General features: G+C 44.7%; 1 long non-coding RNA gene across 1 annotated transcript; it reads left to right on the plus strand.

The window, feature by feature from the left end:
* The first annotated feature begins 1,097 nt into the window (after positions 1-1,097).
* On the plus strand, positions 1,098-1,899 carry LOC115163976 (uncharacterized). Its single transcript, XR_003869853.1, has 3 exons — positions 1,098-1,173; positions 1,452-1,638; positions 1,763-1,899. It is a non-coding gene; the product is annotated as an uncharacterized LOC115163976 (long non-coding RNA).
* Positions 1,900-13,040: the final 11,141 nt, after the last annotated feature.

The raw sequence follows: 13,040 nt of genomic DNA on the forward strand, positions 1-13,040 counted from the left end.
TCTCTAGTCCACCCCCACATCTCCCACACCTCCAAAGGCCCTCTCCCCTCCTCAGGCTCTCCTACCTTCTCCCAGCCTCTGACCATGACCCCATGACCCCATGCACTGTGGGGTGGTTCTGGTTCCTATTTATAAAGGTGGGTTTCCTCCAATTCCATTGTCATCATCCCATCCTCCTCTCCTCTTTTCATCTGTGGTCCTTTCCTCCAATTCCTGTTTGTGAGAGTCCTGTGGCTGGCTGCCAGGCAGGCGGGCGGTCATCTGGGGAGCTGTTTGGTCATCTCTCCTAATTATCCATGGTTAAAGGCAGGGTGTGGTGAGAGAGAGAGAGCAGAGCACAGACTGCCACTGGACCACCGCGTCATGTCTGGGCCAGTTATATCCTATAGTCATCTTCCTGGCTGGCTCACAATTTGTTGGGATGTAGTAGGCCAATGTACACACACATCAATGGAACGTTTTTTTACTCCAGTCAACATCCACTTGATTGGTCATGCTACTCATTCTATTCATTTTGACATCCCTCTGCTTGAAGGTTATGCTTTGTAATAAATGTGGCCTACACTTATTTTTGAATATTCCATTTTTATTAACTTTGATACTGTTGTCTCTTGTACGTGGAAAAATATGTTCTCTGAATGTACTGTAAGTAGGTCTAATTCTTTTCTAAAATGCTTTCTTAAATGTGACTTTTTTTGGTTGGTGGTGCGGAAAAACCTAGCTTTCTCAGTTGCATGGTTAAAAAAAAGATATTTTTTAATGACATGATTTAGTGTATCCGTATAGGCATATACCATGTAAGGCCCCTCCATACAGAGATATACCAAACAAAGAAGTCTTATAAAAGTTAGCAACTTTCTTCAGTAGTCAGGAGACCTTCATTTCTAAATCTATAAAGAATAAGGCTAGGGCTAGCAGCATAGTTGTCTCTGATTACAGAGATTTCTGCCAGTCCCACTTAAGATCTCAGGTCCCCAGAGAAGCCTTTTTATAGTCAAACAGGAACCTATGTTCCCCTCTGGGCTTTGCTTCATCTGTGGGCATGACACACTTTCTTCATATTTAGTCTGCTTTTTTCTCCATTGTTTTGACGCCTTCCTTTTGATCGACAGCTAATCTGAGCCAAGATTGAAAATAATGATATTTTTGTTAATGAGACGATGGTGTCGAAAGGTGAGAAACTGGAATGTAGAAATGTTTTAGTGCCTTAATTCAAAAAAGGAAGTTTCATGTAAACATCACATGTGCTGGAATGTGCAGTGTTTACTCAAACAATGGGCAAAGTGTTTAAATCAACGATTTAATATGAAGAAAGCAAAGTTGATACAAGAATCTAATAAAGAAATTCAACAAATTAATTCAAACTCAACAAAGAGCTAGAGAGTGGTGATAATGCATGAATGGTTGACCATTGATACATATTTTGTTCTTTGCTGCCTCCCATCAACTAGGAAATGATGCAAACGGCGACCTGCAGAGGTAAAAGCATTGTGAACAAGGGCCCCCGGAGAGGCTTTCTGACAATGGATCAAAATGAGACCCCAGACAATGAACCCCCAAGTCCCTGACAATGTTCCAGGCCTTGTCCAGATCCAGATGCTTGTCCCGTCCTGGGCTGGCCGGACGGAGTGAGAAAACGTGTGTGGTTTGATTACTTGGACCTTGTGTTTGTTTGAGCCAAGGCTACGGCCCACCTGGATGTATAAACGCCCAGTCAGACAGACGGGGGGTTAAACTCTCACTCTGCTTTTATCTCACACAGACATCTGTTGCTGTGAGCCTCCCAGATGTTTCCTGCCCGGCTGGGCTGCTGGTGTATGGTAGTGGTGGTACTAGAGCACTGGGCCCAAGCCTGCTCACTCTCCTGTTCTCCTGGGCCTTTCATGCTGATAGTATCTTGGCAACTTGACCGAACAATTCCAAAATATCATCATGCGGAGGACGTTGTTATTTTTTAAGTCAATATGACTAGCATGTCGGCTCTTCCATGAGGACAAACAGGAGTGATGTCATTTTTCATTGTGAAGCGTTCTTATCCAGATACATTATGTAATTGTACTAAGAACCAGTGTGTCAAGTTGTCAACCACACTGCGAAGACTTAGCTAAAATAAAATGAATCAGGAATTAGGATTGCTAATCTGGCAGGTTCTGTATATCAGTGTAGGCCTACGTGACAACCTCCACACCACTCTCTCCTTTATAAAGGCATTTGTTTTGTTTTATGGACATAACTTGGAGAAGCGCCAAAGTCACCTTTGCTCTAAGTACCCTTCCATACTGGAAGGTAAGCGATCATTCAGCCATTATATTTAATATGCTCAGACAGAGATGACTATCTGCTCCTCAACCTGTGGTATTAACAGGAGTCTAGACTAGTACACACTACCATTATTAGAATGATTCACTGTATCACATCTTCATGACATCTGTTTTTAAGTGTCTTACCTTGGGTACATTAACTAGAAGAGTAGGTGTGTACATTCATCCACCCCATGTAAGATATCCTGTCACTGCAATATACATTATTATTATTATTATTATTATTATTATCATCATTTCATTCTTTATTATTAGTATTATAGACATTTGTGTATTTTAGGTTTAACATGTTTTTATGTTTAACATGTTTTTATGTGGCTTTTTATAATCTAATTAATATGGAACATGTTGATGTTAATCAAATAGTGTTTTCTGATTGATTTCTTGTGCTCTCATTCTTTTCCTTTACTGTGTACACCAACAGTTTATCCAGCCTAGTGGCTGGTTGTTATTCAAGCTAAATTATATAGGTACAGTCTTTGAAAAACTGGTCCAGGACTTTGAACGTTGAACTCATTTCCACAACTGTTAAGCAAATTGGCTCCTTCTGAAGTGAGTATAGACTTCACAGTTACCACAGTCTGATAGTAGGAGACAGTGCTCTTACGACAGGGAGAGTCACTCTATCATCTGTCAGGCCTGGAGTCTGCCTGCTTCCCTCCTCCCTAGTCTCTCCCCAGTCTGGGGTGCTGGATGAGGGGGAGCTATCTATGATGGAGGGGGTTAGATAACAGTGTCTGGAGCCCAGAGGGAGCCATGATTCCATACAGTACACAGTGGCAAGAATCACATGAATCCCAGAGAGGTTCAGACACATGGGGACTTGTCACAGTGAGCCTTTGGTTTGCCTCTCTGGCTCTGTCTAACTTTAACCTACATAGCCCAAATCCTGCCAGTATTGTTTGATGGTTGTACATTTATTTCAGGCTGTAACGACCTGGTTGTGTATAGCTGTGTGGGTAATGTACCTGTATATAGATCTTGTTTATATACAGCTCTACAGTTTGATAATCCTATCCATTAATGTACAAACAATCTCAACGTGTGTTTTGATCGCATTGCCCCAACAAACTAATTGCATTCCATGTGAGATTTTCCCGTTGTTATGGTATCATGTATCAAGGTAAGACCCAAGTGCAGACTGTGTGAAGTAACAATGTTTATTGTAACAACAGTGGCAAGCAAATTACAGGCAGGGGTTGATTATCCAGAGTAGGAGCAAAGGTACAGGATGGCAGGCAGGCTCAGGGACAGGCAGGCTCAGGGACAGGCAGGCTCAGGGACAGGCAGGCTCAGGGACAGGCAGGCTCAGGGACAAGCAGGCTCAGGGACAGGCAGACTGGTTAGGAGGGCAGGTGGCAGGCAGGCTCAGGGACAGGCAGGCTCAGGGACAGGCAGACTGGTTAGGAGGGCGGGAACAGGGTCAGGACAGGCAAAAACCAGGAGGACGAGGAAAAGAGAGGCTGGGAAAAGACAGGAGCTGGAAGGACAAACGCTGGTAAGATTGACAATCAAGACGAACTGGCACAGACAGACAGAAAACACAGGTATAAATACCCAGAGGATAAGTGGGGAAGATGGGCGACACCGGGAGGGGGTGGAGACAAGCACAAGGACAGGTGAAACAGACCAGGGCGTGACAAACAGTTCTTTGGCTAATGGTTTCTTTGTATGTTAAACACCATCCACTTGTTTGCTCTGTCTCGTAGTGGAAAGAAACATATGACTGAATGCACAGAGAAGCGTGAGGTGCCTGTCACACTATCATCACATGGTATCTGAGGGGCTCTATATCTAGACAGATATCAGAGAGAGACAGTGGTACTTCTTGGTGTATTTTATTTTAGCTTGCAGATTATGCCGAAATGTAGCCGCCATCTTTCCTCTCCTCGCCCACACGTAAAAAAACAGAACTGAATTTTCATTGGTTAATTTTCATTTTTAGTGTTGACAGGTTTCTGAAGAATGACTGTTATGAATGTGACTCTGAGGTTGTTAATCTGCTCTGATGTTGGCAGACAGCCATGATAGACTTAGATGCGATTATTGACTCTAAAGTTTGATGTTCTATAACGTACCCATATGGTTAATGATTTTGCAATGTTTTGTCACTGAGGTTTTTGTGCTTGTATCACCCCAGGCTCAACATCATTTAGAGCTTGGATTTCACTCACCACATCACATGTTTCAGGTAGCTCAAATATGCATTGCTTGATTACACTTATTTGCATATGAGATCTGAAATAAATAAGAAAATGATCAGCCAAATGTTCCTGCACATTGATGGTAATGCATCATGTTTGGTAGACGACTGTTGACAAGACAATGGCTGACATACAGGCCCAGTGTGCATGCTTTCAGGTATCTACAGTGTCACTAGTTCAGCCTGGGTATTTTCTGAACCGTTTTTTAATTGTATTGGCTTGGAGGAACTGAAGACCATTTGAGGTGCTGCTAGATGTGAATCTGTGATAGATTCAGAGGGAGTTATTTCCAGTGAGCCTCTATTTCTAGTGAGGAACTGTACCTACTGGCATTGATATACAGAGGCTTTAAGGCAATGGGATCTATTTAATATCCTCCTACGTTTCATTTGAGTTATAAGGATCACAGGATATTTATAGTACTGCCAAGATGTGTGATTCTTTCCAGACTGCTTGGCTGGGCTTTGGGGAGTGCCCAGGCCCAGCAGATGGTTATTTTATTCACCTTCTTCTCTCTCTTCTTTTTCTTCTCTCTCTCCCTCTATGTACTTTTTCATGAAAACAATCAGCTGAGTCTTTTGGAGAAGGAGAGGAAATTCATCAGATCCGCAACACAGCACCCAACCCCAGTGTCATAAATTCTGGATGCTTCAAAGTAGCAGGAAGTGGAGGCCTAATAAGGTGTATCCTCCAGGCTTCCTGTTAGGCTAACCCCGGAACCCTGGGCCAAGTTACTTTAGACCTGCCACTGGATCCTCCCATTTGACCCCCACACTTAAACTGGGGCCATTATGTGGTCAAGGCTGCAAACTCACCACTCAACATGTCTCAGTGGTCATTTTGCTTTAGAGTAGACCACCAAGGTAGATCTCTGAGTCATTGTTCATTAAAAATGCAATCCCATTACGCAGATAATGCAATGTCTAGAATTACTGGAAGAATGTACTTTATATTATTTTCTCATCAAACTAAGAAAACACACAAAAGCCCAAGAAAGGTCCATGATTTAATTCCCATGTTCCTTTGCTCTCTGGGGACTGCAGCCTAGTGAAGAAGGGGTTGACTTAGTCCGTCAACAGGAGACCCCGCCCACCCCAGGGGAGGAGGGGCGGCAATGGGTTGCCGTGTGCATCAACACTCATCTCAGCTGGGCTGGAGTGTCTGCATGGTCTCATCTCCAAATTGAGCTTGGCTTTGAACCATGGGGATCAGCCTCTCCTCGCCCGTTTCAGAGATAAGATGCCTAGATTAGACATGTTGAAAGGATATGTTTTCAATTTGACTCGTGCCACCCTCCTCTTCCCCCACATCTCCACCTCCCCCACCTCTCCTCTTCCCCCACCTCTCCTCCTCCCTCACCTCTCCTCTTCCCTCACCTCTCCTCCTCCCTCACCTCTCCTCTTTCCCCACCTCTCCTCCTGTCTCCCCTCTATCCCTTCTCCTCCCTGTCTGCCTCCCTCTCTCTGCCTCCCTGTCTGCCTGGGCCATGTGTCTGACATCTGATTCATTCTCCTGTGGAGAGGGGGAGCCAAACGGTGGATCGATAAATAATTTCTTTATGCATCTGCAGGTAAATAAAAAAACCTGTCTCTGGTTAAAAATACATGAATCCCTTGTCTGATGTGCCACAGATGCTCCACATTAATGTCTTCCTGGCCTTCCTCGGAGTAGCTCTGTAATTTCTAAACTGCTTCTACATGCAGACCCAACAGACATGTTTTATCTCCACAATAGCACAGAGCTCTGCAGACCATTAAACCAAATGCAATGTTCAAGCAGCAAAATGTCTCGCAGAACATAGCTAGTGTGTGTGTGTGTGTGTGTGTGTGTGTGGTGTGTGTGTGTGTGTGTGTGTGTGTGTGTGTGTGTGTGCGCACGTGCATGCGTGCGTGCATGCGTGTGTGTGTGTGTGTGTGTGTGCGTAAGCACAGGTGTGTGTTGCGCATGTATGTACTGTATGCACATCTGTTGAAGCAGAGTTGCAGCTATATAAGCCATTCAGATTGACCCAATTGGGCTAGTGAGTTGATAGTACACAGAAATAGTTTTAGTCAATTAAAATATCCTGTATTTCATTTTTTAAGTAGGTGTTTCTTTCTCATAAGCTGCTTCTATAAGCCTTGCTAGTAACTATACATCATAAACAATCTAGCCCTGGTTGGGTAAATCCAACACTAGCTGCGGGTTGTAATAATTGTGTTTTTGTGTGAGTCCCTTTGAGGCTTTCCTTATTACATTTAACAAGGTCTGAAATATTCAACAATATTCAACAATCCAAGAGAGCTCTCTGGCCTCTAGGTCATCAGGCTGCTGATTATCCAACACACCTGTCACCATCGTCTCGCGCACCAGCGCCTCATGACACTCACCTCGACTCCATCACCTCCTTGATTATCTTCCCTATATCTGTCACTCCCCTTGGTTCTTTCCTCAGGTGTTATTGGCTCTGTTTCATGTCGGTGCATTGTTTGTCTTTCGTGTTTATTGTTTTGTTTATTTATTAAAACACTCACTCCCTGTACTTGCTTCCTGACTCTCAGCACACATCGTTACAAGTTCATTGAAAAGCCCATGTGGGTTTTGAATATTTTTCTCATGAGCAAGGCATGCTGTTTAGTACCCCACCTGCACACACTCTTTGTCCCTCCAGATGTTCTCTCTAAGCAATGCAGTGTTGGGAGATATGGATCTCTGGCTCTGGTCTGGTAGCATGCTGATAGTCATCAATTACAGTATAGTAATGACAACACACTCTTGTCTCATTGGAGCTCCTCAAGCCCCATAGTTTACTTTCAAAGCAGCTGCCATTACTGGAGAGAGTCTGTGCTATAAACAAATGTCTTTAGGCTGAGAACAGTTTGGTTTGAGACAATGTGTTTACACAACCAATGTACCACGCTGGTGTAGGTCAGGGTGGGTTTTCAAATTATATGAGATTTAGTAATGAGATGCAGATGTGTGTCTGTAAATGTATTTGTATGCAAGACACTTTTGTTTACAGTTGCATTCATTTTTCTTGAAGTTTCTTACGGTCCAAAAATACTTGAGAATAGCGTTGGGTTGCAGGTCCCAGAGAGTGGTGTTGTTTTAGTTCAAACGCGGTGACAGCACAGCGCTCTGGGTTGTGGTGCGCTGCAGAGATGTCTTCTGGGGTGTTGTCATGCTGCGATGTGTGCCTGATAAAGGTGGTTTCCTGCCACTGCTCCACTTAGCTGGGAGAGATAGTGAAAAGTGCAATCACAGCTGAAAGCAAATGTCCAGTGTGTGTGTGCACCCACATGTGTATGTTAATTTTTGTTAACTAAGTCAGTTAAGAACAAATTCTTATTTACAGTGATGGCCTACCCCGGCCAAATCCGGACGACGATGGGCCAATTGTGCACCGCCCTATGGGACTCTCTAGCACGGCTGGTTGTGACACAGCCTGGAATCGAACCAGGGTCTGTCGTGACGCCTCTTGCACTGAGATGCAGTGCCTTAGACCGCTGCGCCACCTGGGAGACAGGCACCTCTGTGTGTGTGTGTGTGTGTGTGTGTGTGTGTGTGCATGCATGTATGTGTGCGTGCGTGCGTGCGTGCGTGTGTGTGTGTGTGTGTGTGTGTCTGATCAGCGGAGCACATCCTCTGGCCATTGCAGGGAAGGAGTGGTGATTTGAATAGCCCCTATTTGCAGCTCTACAACACACTAATGGCTGCCAGGTTAATTTACCCCAAAAAACAGACCTTTTCTCTCTCCTCCCTTATCTACTTTGCAGCATGGGGGGGGGGGATGGGGTGTTCAAGCTAGAGTAGCACTCTTTTGTTGCACATCTGTCCTTTGGCAGTGTCTAAGTTTGGAAAGTTGGTGTATTTGTAGTCTGCATAGTATAGAATTGCATGTATTCATCAGCATGAACATTTCAGGAGGAGTTTGTTCTTGTCCATGCAAGCTGCTGTAACAAGAGAAAACTTCTCTCACTAGTCTGTATGCTGCAGTCAGTGACTGTCCTGTTGTAAATCAGTCTCCATATCACCTTAAACTCCTCACACCCCTTCTGCACTGGTTGGCTCTCCCCTTCCCTGCCTCTCTCCTCTGCACTGGGGCTGGAGGCTGGAGCATGGGCCAAGTCCCCAACCACACATCTGCCTTTGGGCTGATCCGAGCCTTCTTGCTGTGCTGCAGGGGGAGGATGTGAGAACGGTGAGCCCTGGCCTTTCCCAGCCGACAGCCACGGCCCAGGAGATTGCCATAGAGCGAGTCCGCCTTGCCTCGCCTCGCTCAACCCTGTGATGTGGGAATGGGAATTGCCTGGGAGGGAGGGAGGTTGTTGCCGGACAGTTAAAGATAGTTAGCTCTGTGTGTGTTTTCTCTTCTGTTGTTTCGCCTTGCCTCATAGACCGAACAACAGTGCCACACAAGTGGTCGGGACTGGAGCCTCCGCGGCCAAGTGGCTCCAGGGATTATGACCTCTTTCTGACTTCATTTAAGAGCAGTGTGTAAACATGTTTGCATTGTTGCAGAAAATGGTCACTCCAGGGTTAATAATTCATGTTATTCCCCCTTGTGTTCCTCAGTTGTTTTTCTAGCTTACTACACGTTCTGCCCTTTGTCCTTTTTCAACTCGTTGCTGTAGTTTCTCTTTATTCAGCTATCACCTCTCTTGTTCTTACTACAAACAACTGTCAGAATTATTACAAGTATCGAAACCACTTACATTGTGTTATGACTCAGATCCAGCTACCTCAACAGACTGTTAGTGTGTGTTATGTATTACACAACCACTATCATAACTGAAGAGACTACAGGGTGGTTTTGTGAGTAATCTCTAGTCTAGCCCCACCATGTTACACTGATAAGGAGCAGGAGTGTCTGCTCTGGCTCAGACCTGAGAACCAGACCCCCTCCTCCCCTCTTCCCCTCCCAACACATCTCTGCTAGACGCCACACCCCCAAAGAGAACACTGGGGGCAACCTAAGGGCCAAACTTAGACCAGCAACCTTCATCTGGGCTTAGTGAGGGGTTTCAACATCCCTGTTCAGTCTATAGTGCACGTCCATGCTATGAGAATCAAGAGGACTCCCTCCTTCGCCTACACCTCCTTTGTCATGAAGCTGTCATTCCTAGAAGCATACCAGTTCCGGCTGGAAAATAACCGCTTTTGGGCAGTCACACACACTCACAAACACACACACACACAGACACACTCACAAACACATACACACACACACACAGTCACACACACTCACAAACACAATAAAACACACACACAGACACACACACAGACAAACACACACACACACAGACACATACACACACAGACACACACACACACACAGACACACACACAGACACATACACACACACAGTCACACACACTCACAAACACACACACACACACACACAGACACACACACAAACACATACACACACACACACACACATACACACAGACACACACACAGACACACACACACAGACACACACACACACAGACACACACACTCACAAACACATACACACACACAGACACACACACAGACACATACACACAGTCACACACACTCACAAACACAAACACACACACAGACACACACACAGACAGACACACAGACATAATACACAGATCCACACACATATACACAGACACACACTCACAAACACATACACACAGACACACACACAGACACATACACACAAACACACACACACACAAACACATACACACACACACACAGACACACACACAGACACATACACACACACACAGACACACACTCACAAACACATACACACAGACACACACACAGACACATACACACAGACACATACACACACACACAGACACACACACTCACAAACACATACACACACACACAGACACACACACAGACACATACACACACAGACACACACACTCTCACACACACACACATACACACACACACACACACACACACAGACACACATACAGACACATACACTCACACACAGACACACACACAGACACATACACACACACAGACACACACACATAGAAACACACACTCACAAACACATACACACACACACACACACACAGACACACACACAGACACATACACACACACACAGACACACACACTCACAAACACATACACACACACACACACACAGACACACACACAGACATAATACACAGATCCACACACATATACACAGACACACACACATATACACAGACACACATGCAGTCACACAAAGTTATGGGAAGTTCTTCCAACACTAACTCAATGTCCATATGTCACTGGGATCCTTGTGTGGGAAAGTGGGTGACCTGAGGTGAGTTTGTCTGCTATGCAGTGTGTGAAAAACTGCTTTCCTTCCTCCCCCTCACGTTCCCTCACTATTGATTGTATGTGTTACATTGTATTTTCTCTCTTGTCTTTTAAAGTTTCATTGACTCAGTGGGGTGGTACCCAGCTGGCACAGACAGACCCTAACTGTGGTTTACAGTAGGCCTTAGTCACTTGGAGGGCCATGTTTATATTGCTGCCTGAGTCTGGGCAACACATGCTTGGGAAGCAGGCCCGGGGAACTTTTTCTCACTCTTTTTTCCACTTTCTCTCTCTGGCTTTCATGAGATACACGCAATGTAGGCCTAAGGGCCTTGGGGGTGTATGGGAGGGGGTCTGGCAGGGGATGCTAGGTCATAGGAGGGAGTTTGGACAGTGTCATCTTGGACAGTGTCATCTTGGACAGTGTCTTGTGATGTCACACTCTCTGAAACTGTGAGAGAAGGCTGATGTGTCTACTTAGTCATACAGAAAGATTGTGTGGAAAAATACTACTGGCAACATGGCATAGTTGATTGCATGATTTCAGCTTCCATGGAGAGAAGCAGTGGTACTTACCAATCTATATTCTAGGTATTGTACACGGTGGGTGTGTGGAATGTTGCCATCCACTGAAAATAACCAGGGGAGATTATGATTTTGTAGTGTGATCGTGGACAAGGAAAAATATACCACTGACTAACTTTAGAGCGACTTCAGGAATGACTTCAAAATACCTCTGTTTCCAAATATAGACAGTGTTACCCTTTGAACTACAGTGAAAAGAGAACATGTTTCTATGTTCTTGCCAAACTGAAACCTTATCTAGCCATAATCACCTGTCTATCAACTCCTTCAGATGTTTCCATATTACATCAGTAAGGTTGTGACATTTTAAATACAGAAAACGAATAAATGAATGCGTAAGGGTGACTATGATTTCTGACCTTTAGGAGCTCTTGATAGTTCCCTTGAAGAACATTGTATTTCCATTAGCAACTGCAGCACCAAAGAGCATTGATGTGCAACTCCACCTGTGACCAACTTCTACCAGTTGAGGGCTCATAGCCATCCGTTGAGATGCCTACTCATGGGCAGAAAGCCACTCAAACCCCCCAAGTCCCATTGGCCTTCTCCCCTGGCGCCCTAGCTGCCCTGACCACTGGCAAAGCCACCGGCCAGCAGACCAATCAATTCAGGAATGTTTTTTTGTGTATGTTTTTGCCCGCCTAGTTTATGGCTGAAGGCAGACGGGAGATATTTTACTGTATTATTGCAAGAAAATGAGTTCATTCATGTTGTGTGAGTTCATTCATGTTGTGTGAGTTCATTCATGTTGTGTATGTCTTTGTTCACACAAACTCTAAACACTCTTGTCCTTTCTCACAAAGCTTTAACCTCTAAGATGCCAAAAGTTGTCACAGATTACTTTACTCAATGTGGCCATTGGAAGAGATAGGGAGGGCTGAATTCCTCCTGAGGACAGTATCTGCTGTAACTCTCTCGTGTTTTCAGTCAAAGTAAGACTTTGTGAACATTTTGCATTTTTTTCTGTTAAACAGCATACGTTTAAAGTGTCACCCAGTTTGGACTGAAGTCTTTTAGCTTCAGATGAGGAACCATTTTTTTGGCAGCTGTAGAGGCATATTATAAATTGACAACATAATTCATCAGCCTTAAAAATATAGAAAAATACTCAGGGCTCTATTAAATCCCTATTGCTGAAGCGATTGAGCCAACATATGCATCATTTACCGTGAATGCTGTTTTTGCCAATGAGGGAGCATTGCCTTTAAAATGTAATTGGACTTTAGCGCAGCATTTCCACGATATGGATTGAATAGAGCCCTTACTGTGAAGCGAGAAAAGAAACAGGTCACCAATTCCCCATGAGTCACTAAGGAATGTGGGATAGCAGGTGCTGAATATCACTTTCGTTTATTTTTCCCCTCTTCTGCTTAGTTAGCACAGGCTGCAGTCACACACATTCATCCATGTTTGTTCTGTGTCCATGTTTTTATTTTTGTTTATTGCAGTGCTTGCACTCTGGCGTCCTGGTCAGCCACCTCTGAGAGGCTGGTGGACGGTGAGAGTAGGCTGGTGAGAAACCACTGTAACCAGAGACCATAGACCAAACACGACCTGGCTGTCTACTGCCTCCTCAGCTCTGCTCTCTGCCAAGCGAAGGAGACCCCAATTCCCACAGTCAGAGGTAACCTAAGG

The sequence above is a fragment of the Salmo trutta genome, chromosome 26 (genome assembly GCF_901001165.1).
Source record: "Salmo trutta chromosome 26, fSalTru1.1, whole genome shotgun sequence".
Classification (NCBI taxonomy): domain Eukaryota; kingdom Metazoa; phylum Chordata; class Actinopteri; order Salmoniformes; family Salmonidae; genus Salmo; species Salmo trutta.